The sequence below is a fragment of the Bactrocera oleae genome, chromosome 6, assembly GCF_042242935.1.
Source record: "Bactrocera oleae isolate idBacOlea1 chromosome 6, idBacOlea1, whole genome shotgun sequence".
In the NCBI taxonomy this organism is placed as follows: domain Eukaryota; kingdom Metazoa; phylum Arthropoda; class Insecta; order Diptera; family Tephritidae; genus Bactrocera; species Bactrocera oleae.
The window spans coordinates 55,585,435-55,596,208 of record NC_091540.1 but is presented as its reverse complement, the minus strand read 5'-3'; positions in this window follow the sequence as shown (position 1 = coordinate 55,596,208).

The following is a 10,774-nucleotide window of genomic DNA, read 5'->3' as shown; positions in this document are numbered from 1 at the left end:
GCAGTTATCCATAAAGTTTATACGAGTAATTTGGTACCGATTTGATGAGGTTATGTCATTATCAAACCACACTGGTTTAAGAATATATTTCCAGTTAGACAATCGCAGCTTGTTATAAGATATAGAGTGAATCCCAAAATGACCATTCTGGAACTTTGGAAATACAGTTTTGTGTTTAACGAGTTTCGGTAGAGAATCCAAAGAAAATTTTGTATGCTCATTCAGAGCTTAAGTTCTTTTTTGTCCAGATTCTGTAAACCGACTTATAGTACTATGCGACTTTTACCTGCTACATTAATTAATAGTCAGATTCGTTATATATAAATTTTTTCAGGTAATAATAGGATATAAGATCTTTCATAATACCCGATCGGCTGCTTTGTTTCTAGCACATTATTTACTTTTAATGAATCGGAATCGGAATTGAACCCCAAGAGAAACTCTGAAACTTGTACTAGATCTTATTTCGCAGTTGTTTAAAAAATTTTATACTAGACAAATGATGATCCACACATTTGGAAAGCATTATAATTTTAAAAATTAATGGATTTTGACATGGAATTGTCGTTTGTTGGAAACACATCGAACTGAAAGTCCAAAAATACGCAACTCTACCGCAGATCGAAAAGGAAAATAAGATGACAGCCGGTACATATGGTACAAAGGTGTTTACACCATCGCTAGTTATACTCTGAACAGCATATTTCAAGCCTTTTCAATTCGGCTCTTAAGTTATAAAAAAATTCAAGTTAAAAAAGCAAAAATTTCGAGTTAAAACCTGTTTCAGCCACCTTAGAACGGGTGTTATTATTGGTCAAATATTATGAAATGGATTGAAGAGAGTAAGTTTATAAAAATCTTCTCTTAGAGGTAAAAGAGATGAGAACCTAGTAGAGACTTCCGAAACTAAAATAAATTCAATAGGCGATGTCAGATATAGGGTCCTTTAAAAGAAGGGCGTTAACCAAATATTTCTTAAATTAGTCGGCAACCGAACTTCGATCATCCTTGCAGTCTTATAACGTTATGACGTAATAATTCTCAGAACTCGCAATGAATTTCACCAGCTTTCGAAATATTCCGCCGAAAAACAAGTTTACCAAATTACCTGAAGTCATGCCCATCATCATATGTACATATGTATGTATGTATGTAAGTATGTACATATGTATGTATGTGAACGTGTTTGTATGGAAATTTCACCAGAAAGCGATGACGTGTCACCTGTTTATTTTGTTTACAATTTACCGCTACATTTCATCGCCGGCACAGTTGGCAAAGTCGGCGCTCCTAGAATTCGCCAGCAACTTGAGGTCATACAAAAACTTATTTAGTGGGGTAGTGCATCATCCGTCAGGGCTCACATGTCACTTTTGTTGTTGTTGTTCTTGTGTGATTTGTTGTTGTTGATCGCATTTGCTTACTAATTTGGTTGTTTTGCAATTATTTTTGTTTTTGTGTTTTTTTTTCACAATCGTTTATCTGTTGTTTACTTACAGCTTTCTAACAACAACTACTACAACAACAAAGCAATAATAATCATTGTTGCTGGCATTTCAATTATTATACTGATTGTGAGCGATTATTGCATGTTTACATCTCTGTGATGATATTATTTGCTTGTTGTTGCTTTTCTTATGAAATTTGTTTACCAAAAGTAAGCGCTTCAGCCAGCAGCAACAACAACAACAAGACGTCATATACAGGTCATTGATATTTCTACTTAGCTGCTTAGCTGTTTTCACTGTTGTTGTTTATTTAGCGGTAAGTGATTGCTGTAAAACGTTTTTGCTGTTTTTCTTGTTGTTTATACTTTATTGCACCAATTTTTCTGCCGTTGTCAGCCAAATTTAGCAATGGCATTGGCGCTTATTGTTTTTGCGCCGCTTTCTGGCCAGCGCTTGCTTTCTCTCTTCTTCTTTTTCTTCTCTCCTTCTTACACGCCTCTTCTACATACTAGCTGTCATTTGCGGTTTGCACGCTCGTGCGCTTAATTTTTTTCTTGTTTTTGTAGCAATGCACATCCAACAAATTGCCGTTTGACGCATTAGCATATTTTTATTAATTTTTCGTTATTGCTGTTGTTGTTGTCCTCTTTAGCTAATTTAACACATTAATCGCATAAATCTCGAAATTACGCAGTTTTCATCATTTTAATGTGTGTCGCCGTTGTTGTTGTTAATATTGTTGTTAACATTATTATTGTTGTTGTTGCTGTTGCTATTGCGGGTATTAATATTGCAATTTCGCTCTTTGAAATGACAATTTTTCAAGCATCATCTTCTTCATTTAAATTTCATTTAAATATTTTCATAGCGTTAATTAAGTAAATATTATATTACAAAAACAATAGCAAAACAACAACAGCAAAAAAATTTACATTAACAAAAGTTTTTTGTTTTGAAATTTTGCGCACACAAAAATGTGTGAAATTCGTGTGCATCGTCGCGTGTAAACAAATGTTGTGTGTGTGAGTATATTTTTGTATGTTTGTGTGTGTGTGTGTGCCTGTGTGTGTCTCCATCCATATATATTTAGCGCTTGCACTAAAAACACGCTTTAAATGATATGTAAAAATTTTGCGAAAATTCGATAAGAAGTTAATTTATGATGAGAAGGTCACCGTATTGACCTCCACATTCGTTTGCGAAAGAGTTCATAATTTGCGTAATTGCGCGTTTTCTTTTTGTTGAAGCGCTGAAAGTGTAAAAAGTCACAAACAGCAACATGTTTGCATATTTGTTGTTGTTTTGTGGCTTGTTGTTGAATTCGCAGCACGTTGGCGACACTCTTGCAATGGCTGCGCCAATTTTAGACCGTCTTGCAGCGACTGCAGACACGTGCGTAACAACAATATAACGATCATTGCAATCCTCGTTTCTGAAAATCACGCTATTACTGTTAATACTTGTTTTTTTTTGTTTGAGACTAAGTAATAATTATCCTCTGCATCAAACCACTCTGTGAGACTGTGTTGCCTCCGAACCGTTGAATAAGGGGTCTCTAACGACAAGAGCATCAACTTTTTCCATTCCCTCCATTTAGCCATGTCCATTTGGCGCTCAGTTTTTGAGATATCGAGCTGAAATTTTGCAGCTGCTCTTATGTGAGAACCGCCGATATCGGATCACTATAGCATATAGCTGTCATACAAACTGAACGATCAAAATCGAGTTCTTGTCCGAGTTAACTGCAGAGAGGTTAGTCAATCTAACTACTTCACAGCTGAGGCCATCTAACCGCATGAGCTCACAAACCTGAACAAAAGTAAATAGCGGACCTCAAAATCATAATTTTTATTCGATTTTTTGGATACTGGTAGCACTTCATGGAACAAATCTTGTCTTTTAGATAAAGAAGTTGAATCATATTGAAGGACTCGAGTATGTAAGATGTTATACTACCCTTTTATCAGTGCAATTCTAATTTTTTTTCTTCAAGGATACTACGTACGCCGACAACTGACAAGTTTATGGAATTCTCCCTTTTCTTACATGTATTTTTCCACGGATTTGCTTTGTACGAAGTAAGCATGGTTTACTTGTAGAATCCTCAGAAACAGAAAAGCATTTCATGGTTTTATTGTAAAGAGACAGATTGGTAAGTTCTGCAAAGACCTCATAACCTCGAATTGTATAGATACTTTGCGCATTTAATAAACCTTCTTATGGTTAACCTAACACTTTTCGCGTCAACATAGATTTTATATAATATTATTTTAAATCTATTTATGTATACAGGCCAAATTGTTCAAGTCGAACTTAACCTTTACTTTGGGGACTATACTTGTATAAATTCCGAGTAATAAACAAATGTCTAACTCCTCAGTACCAAAGATAATACAGTACATAGAGGTGAAAATAATATCATAATATCGAATGATCTCGTTATTTCTTTGATGAATTTTACATCAAAGTATTTAAGCTTTGGTTAATGGAGTGTATAACACTAAAGGTCCAGTTCAACATTTTCCAGACGTTCATCAAGCGAAGTTCTTTTTCACGTCTCAAGCTTTCCGTTCGTTCAAGCACACTTCCATAAGCGAATACTATTAGGGGAGTTTTTAAGTCGGTTTATGAAATATGGTTCGATCATTATTAAAACGACTTGAGCTTATCCTTAAAACCAAAAGATTTCTTTCAACAATTTGGAAAAGGTTCAAGGATGTTAAGAAAAGAGTAGAGCATGACAGTATGGCCACGATGACGTCATTGGTGCAGAATATTTGGTAATGGATAAAATAATGGCTTTGCACGTTTTATCTGAGTCATAAAAGTTATGCTGTTGATCAACTGTGAACCCCATAGTGCTACAGCTATATACTAAAAACAAGTAAGCAAGGGCTATGTTCGGATGTAACCGAACATTTTATACTCCTGCAACTTGCAAGAATCAAAGCACGGAATATTCCTTTTGGTACTGGCAAAACTATATATTATATTAAAAAATGTTGCGAAAGAAATAAAAATCTATTATTCGATGAAATTGTGAATACATAACAATCAAATTTGGTATCTTCTTGATTTTTTTTTAATGGCCATTTACTTAGACTTTATTTTATTGCTATATTGTAATTCCAGCTAAAATTATACGAAACAAATAAGGAAGGGCTAAGTTCGGATGTAACCGAACATTTTATACTCTCGCAAAATCAAATAGTATACTCGTTTGAGATTTCTTTGTGGATTGGCTGATATTTTCGGTAGAAGGTCAACTATAGGCACTGGGGTCCACATATTTAGTACTTAGGGGCTTGAACAGTTTTGGTTCGATTTAGACAATTTTTGGCCACAAGGTGGCATACTTTAATCGCATTATTCACGCAAAGTTGTATCCCGATACAGTCATTGTTGCCTGATTTGCATAGTGGAAAGTGAAAGAATCAGATGAAATTGAAAATGGTGTTATATGGGAAATAGGCGTGGTTGTAGTCCGATTTCGCCCATTTTTGCACTATGACATAGAAATATGAAAAGAACGCCATGCACCGAATTTGGTTGAAATAGGTTAAGCAGATCCCAAGATATGGGTTTTCACCTAAAAGTGGGCTGTGCCACGCCCACTCTCTAATTTTGAACGCGGTTCCTATTAAGTCATCTCATACCATCCCAGAGATAAAATTTAATGTCTCTGGCGCGTTTAGTGCTTGATTTATCGCGCCTTTAGTAGTTTTTAGCAGTACCGTAATATGGGGAGTGGGCGGAGTTGCCACCCGATTTCAACTATTTTCACACTGTAGGTAGGGGTTCTGAAAACATTTGCTTCCTGTGAATTTTGTTATTATAGCATTAGCGGTTTAGGAGATATGCACATTAAACCTATTAGAGGCGGGACCACTTTAAAAAAAAAAATTTAACCGCAGATGCCCCTTCCTAAGGGGATTCTGTGTACCAAATAACAGTCTTGTATCTTATTGCGGAGCTTAGTTATGCAATTTATTTGTTTTTGATTAATGGCGTTTTGTGGGCGTGTCACCAGTCCGATTACGCCCATCTGTAATACCACACGTCTTACGGCGTCCAGAAACATGTGTACTAAGTTTCATCAAGATATTCCAATTTTTACTTAAGCTACAGTTTGCACAGACGGACGGACCGATTTCAACTCGTCTCTTCATCCTGGTAATATATAATATACTTGTATAAATAATAACTATAAATATATATATGTATATGTACATAACTCTATATCTTACTAGATTAGTTTTATATGATACAACCAACCGTTAGGTGAACAAAACTTTTATACTATGTAGCAACATGTTGCAAGAGTATATTAATTTAGACTTATCAAGTAAGAACTTCTTTATATATAATCTTAGTAGACGCCATCACTCAGTTCTGTGTTTTGTTTATTTTTTATAAGAGGTTCGTTTTCTTATTCCATAGTTCTTCTTCGGAAAATGAAATCATCACAATATACATAGTTATATAAAAGTATGTTAAGCCCCTTGTTAGAGAGATAATAACGATGTAATAACTATTGAATATTTCTTTTGTGATATTGTGAATACATCGAAGTTAAACGACACAATTGTTGATCAGGGGATTTCATTTGATTGATTAGTTATAAGCCCTTAAGCCGCTAGACATAAGTATTTGAATATATTTCCGTAAACCACAAAGCTAGCGCTGACGCCATTCGGAACAGGTGAAGCAATATAAGAAATGGATTGGAAGGAATGTCGTTTTTAAATTTCGATAAGACATCTTTAAGTTTCGAGGTTTTTGTTTTGTACAACAAAAATAAATGGGGTCGGTTCATAAACTGTATGTGCATATGTTTGTATGTATAGTAATAGTATTTTGTTTCTGCTCACCATTATTATTTTCAAACACTAAAAAGCAATAGCTTTGCTCATAAAAAACAATGAGGGAGCTATGATTACAGGGTGAGAATGTGAGAGGGGTCGAAATAAAGCGAACAGGATGGAAGATTTCAATTTGTAGTTTGCCGTTGATTGCAATTTCAGAAATGGTGGTTATATGAGTTGCCAAGTCTCTTACAAATAGTTCACTTATAAGAGAGTGTGTTCGAAGTATTGGATACACACTAACTACAAAGTATTATATTAACACTTTAGTGGAACAATAGGTATACGTGAATTCCTTCTTAAGTGTTGAAAACCTTGGGAAAGGATTAGATGGGAAGAATTAAAGTAGGGTGTTGACCAGAATATCTAAAGTTGATGTTTGCTTTAGTGAATTTGATGTTTACTTCGGCCTAAACTATTATAGATATAAATATATGTATGTTATATGTTCTGGTACACAGTTTAGTATGTCCAGCATTTGAATCCGCAATCCAATGAGTCGTTAAAACGTTTTCAAAACACTCGGTCACAACGAACGCTCAAACCAACGTCTAAGATGTAATTAAAAGCCCTCTTTTTAGGAAGCTAGAAGGCTCTGACTTCAAAGTGAATACCTTAACCGCTTAAAAGTTTCGATATATTCACTAGTTTTATGAATATACATAAGCACCAAACCCAACTGTGGAATAACTTCTTCACCACTACCAAAAAAATCTTTGCATGCATGCTGCGCTCTAAACTTTTCCATTGCACGGTCGTTCGCTCCACGTGGCAGCGCTCGGTGACCAATCAATGTTGCCTGCCACTTCTGCAAATATTATATTTCGCATTTGTTTGCATTGCGTGCAACGACAAAACTTAACGATTTTATGAACAATGAGCAGAATGTAATTTTCACAAGCTCAATCCTTGGCAACGGAAAATTTGCTCGAGCAGGCTGCAGATCGAAGCCGAAGCTGAAGCCAACGGCGGTTGCAAGTGCGCTGCACTGCACTCGAGGTGTGTGTAGGTAGGTGTGCGTGTGTCGTGGCATGTGTACCCATCCAATGTGGCACGTGGCAAGCAGTGACTTCCGTCGCCTAACTCGTCGCCAACCGTCGACGCCTCGCAATTCAAGGCCTGCTTGACCGAGCTCACACCAAAGCTGCAAATCCTTTGGATACCGAGAAAGCCAGAGCGCGCGCGTGCAATGACATTTTCACATTGACACATTATTGGTTATTGTGGATTACTATTTCGTTGCTACAACAACAATTGTTTTCCAATTTAATGGTAACAACAAAATGATAGTGGCTGAGCCCGAAGTGTGCCGTGCTTGCATACGCGTTGCCAACAACAAGAAGCTCGGACGGCACAGCAGCGTGGCAAACCGAAAATAATTGCCAGAAAGGCAGCATGGAGCTTGTGGATCCTTCGAAATTAATGCGGGCTTGTGTGTGTGTGTGTTTGTTGGAAATACAGTCGTTGCGATTTAGTGTTGAAAGTCTGTTTAAAATTCCGACTTAGCCACGTTGCTGAGGTGAAACGAGCCGCAATAAACGAGTCGAATCACAATCACCAACAACAAGGAAAATCGAAATAAAGTCCAAAGTCCACAGAGTTGCTGTTGTTCTCCATTGCAGTTGTATTATTATTGTTGTTGCATGTTTTTGGAGTGTGCTTGTCGAGTTAATTTTGTGCCATTTTGCTAATATTTGCTCTGCTTTTATTTTGTTTTGTTCGTTTGTATTTGATTTTGTATTCGGAAATTGGCAAAGATCGAAAACTGCTCTCGAGTTTTATACAAAAATGTCATGGAATTGGTTGAACAGCGTATTTGTGGAGGAAAGTTAAGGCGGTTGGCGATGGCTACCTTAAAGTAAAGGGTGACAGCTCAGACGGCCATGCTTATTCTTAAATAGTTGACTATCGATTCGCCGGTTTTATTAAAGAATTTTCTTTACCTCCGTTCTTTCGATAAGATTTTCCTTAAGATGAGAAGTGAAGCTTTGAAGGTAAATATTCACTTCAATCTCCTGATGTCTGGTAATTGCATACCTCATCTCTCGGTAGATGTTGCCTTCGGGGATGAGTCCTCTGACTTTTTGCGTTTACCATAGTCAATACTTCCCTAAAGCTTAATTTTGGAGTTCGCTATAAGTTATTAGCTTTTCAAGGATACATCACATTATTAGCAATATCTGCTAGCTGTAGGATCTGTTACGGAAATAGTCTTCCATATAAGAACTTGATTCCGATCGGTCAGTTTGTATGGTAGCTATATGCTATAGTGGTCCGATATCGGCGGTTCCGACAAATAAGTAGCTTCTTGCCGAAGAGAGGGTGTGTGCAAAGTTACAGAACGATATCTCAAAAGCTGTAGGACTGGTTCGCGTATATACAGACGGACATGGCTAAATCGACTTAACATTTATACATATTTCATTTATTTATACTTCAGATTGTCTGCGACGATTCCATCTGATTGTTAAAAAGTTCGTTGTAAACTTAATGTTCAGCGTATAAAAATGATCAAAAATTAAAGCTGACTTTCTCAATTCGGTTCAAACTCGCTTGGTATGAGTATTTTAAATGACGCAAGTAGAAAAGTGACAAAAAATGAGTTGAAAGTCAATAAAAAAAAATAAGTAAATATTTTCAAATTGGCATACAAACAAGCGCTTATGTGTACTTATGTATGAAAATATATATATATGTACATATGTCCATATATGCTCTCTGTTTGTACGTTATCGAAAAATATACATATAGGTCCATACATACATACATGTACAAATAGTTTACAGACAGCTCAGATATCTTTTGTGATATTATATTTATGAATGGATGCTCTGTACTAGTTTACATACAGACAATACTACATCTACATATATATATATATACCATATATCCACACAACCATATATACATAGCCACTGACGTAGCTAAAATTATTGATCTACTTGTGAAGTGACATTAAATTGTTTAAATGAAGTTTGTAAATATGCAATACCATAAAGAACAGCCATCGCACAGTGGTTAAAAATGGCAAAGATGACGACGAGATCAACTCCATTTCAAAATATATATAAAAGTAGTTGCCCTATTTTTGCATGCATATAGCTTAATTTTGCACAATATTTGTGCTATTTTGGTCAGTTATAGTATCTTGTTTCTTAATTATATAATATGATTAAGACAACTACTTGCTTCTGCTAAAGCATATATAAAAAAAACCAAATAATTAATTAAATTTGAGAAAATTATTCGACCACTTCCATATGTAACCGGAAATGGTACTGTTTATTTCATTATTATTAGTTTCAGGAAGTATTTTTTATGTTAATCAACATTTTATTCCAATATAATACAAGTATTTTTTATTTAATTGTTTATCCTCTTGCAACATGTTGCTACAGAGTATAGCTTTGTTCACCAAATGGTTGTTTGTATCACCTAAAACTAATCGAGGCAGATATAGTAGTATAGATATATATAAATAATCAGGATGACGAGACGAATTGAAATCCGGATGTCCGTCTGTCCATCCATCCGTGCAAGCTGTAACTCGAGTAAAATTGAGATATATTGATGAAACTTGGTACACATGTTTTCGGGCGCCGTAAGATGCTTGGTATTGCAGATAAGCGTAATCGGACCGCTGCCCCATCCACAAAATGCTAGTAATCAAAAGCGTATTAATTGCCATAACTATGCTCCACAATTAGATACAAGACTGTAATTTGGTACAACGAATTGCATTAGGGAGGGGCATTTGTGGTTTAACAAACTTTGAAAAATTAAGCGTGACCCCGCCCCCTAATAGGTTTAATGTATATATTTCCCAAAAATTAAAGCTATGCCACCCGAATATCCACTGGACAAATCATTTCGACAGCTCTTGCGACAGTTTGAAAATAAGTGATGATGATAACCACGCCCACACCCCATATAACGGTTTTGGGTAAAAACTACTTAAAGTGCGATTAACGAATAACTAAATGCGTCAGAGACATTAAATTTTACATACATAAAGGATAGCACAAGACGACTTTATAGAAGCAGCTGTCAAACTAGGACGATAGGTGTGGAACCGCCCACTTTTCGGTGAAATTATATATTTCCGTAACTACTCGACCGATTTCAACCAAATTCGGTACATATAATGATTATGTTATTTTCATATTATAGTGCGAAGGTGGGCGAAATCGAAAAAGAACCCGCCTACTTTCCATATAATACAATTTTAAATTCCATCGGATTCTTTCACTTTCCAGTTTACAAATCAAGAACTAATCAATATATCCAGATGAAACTTTGCACAAATAGCGTCTTTGAGGTGTGCCACCTTATGACTAAAAACTGTCCAAACCGGACAAAAACTGTTCAAGCCCTCAAATACCGGAAATTACTATTTATTTAGTTTCATTTGAAATACGCTTTTTATTACTACTTAAGTTTCCCCTTTTTCGTAAATAAAAC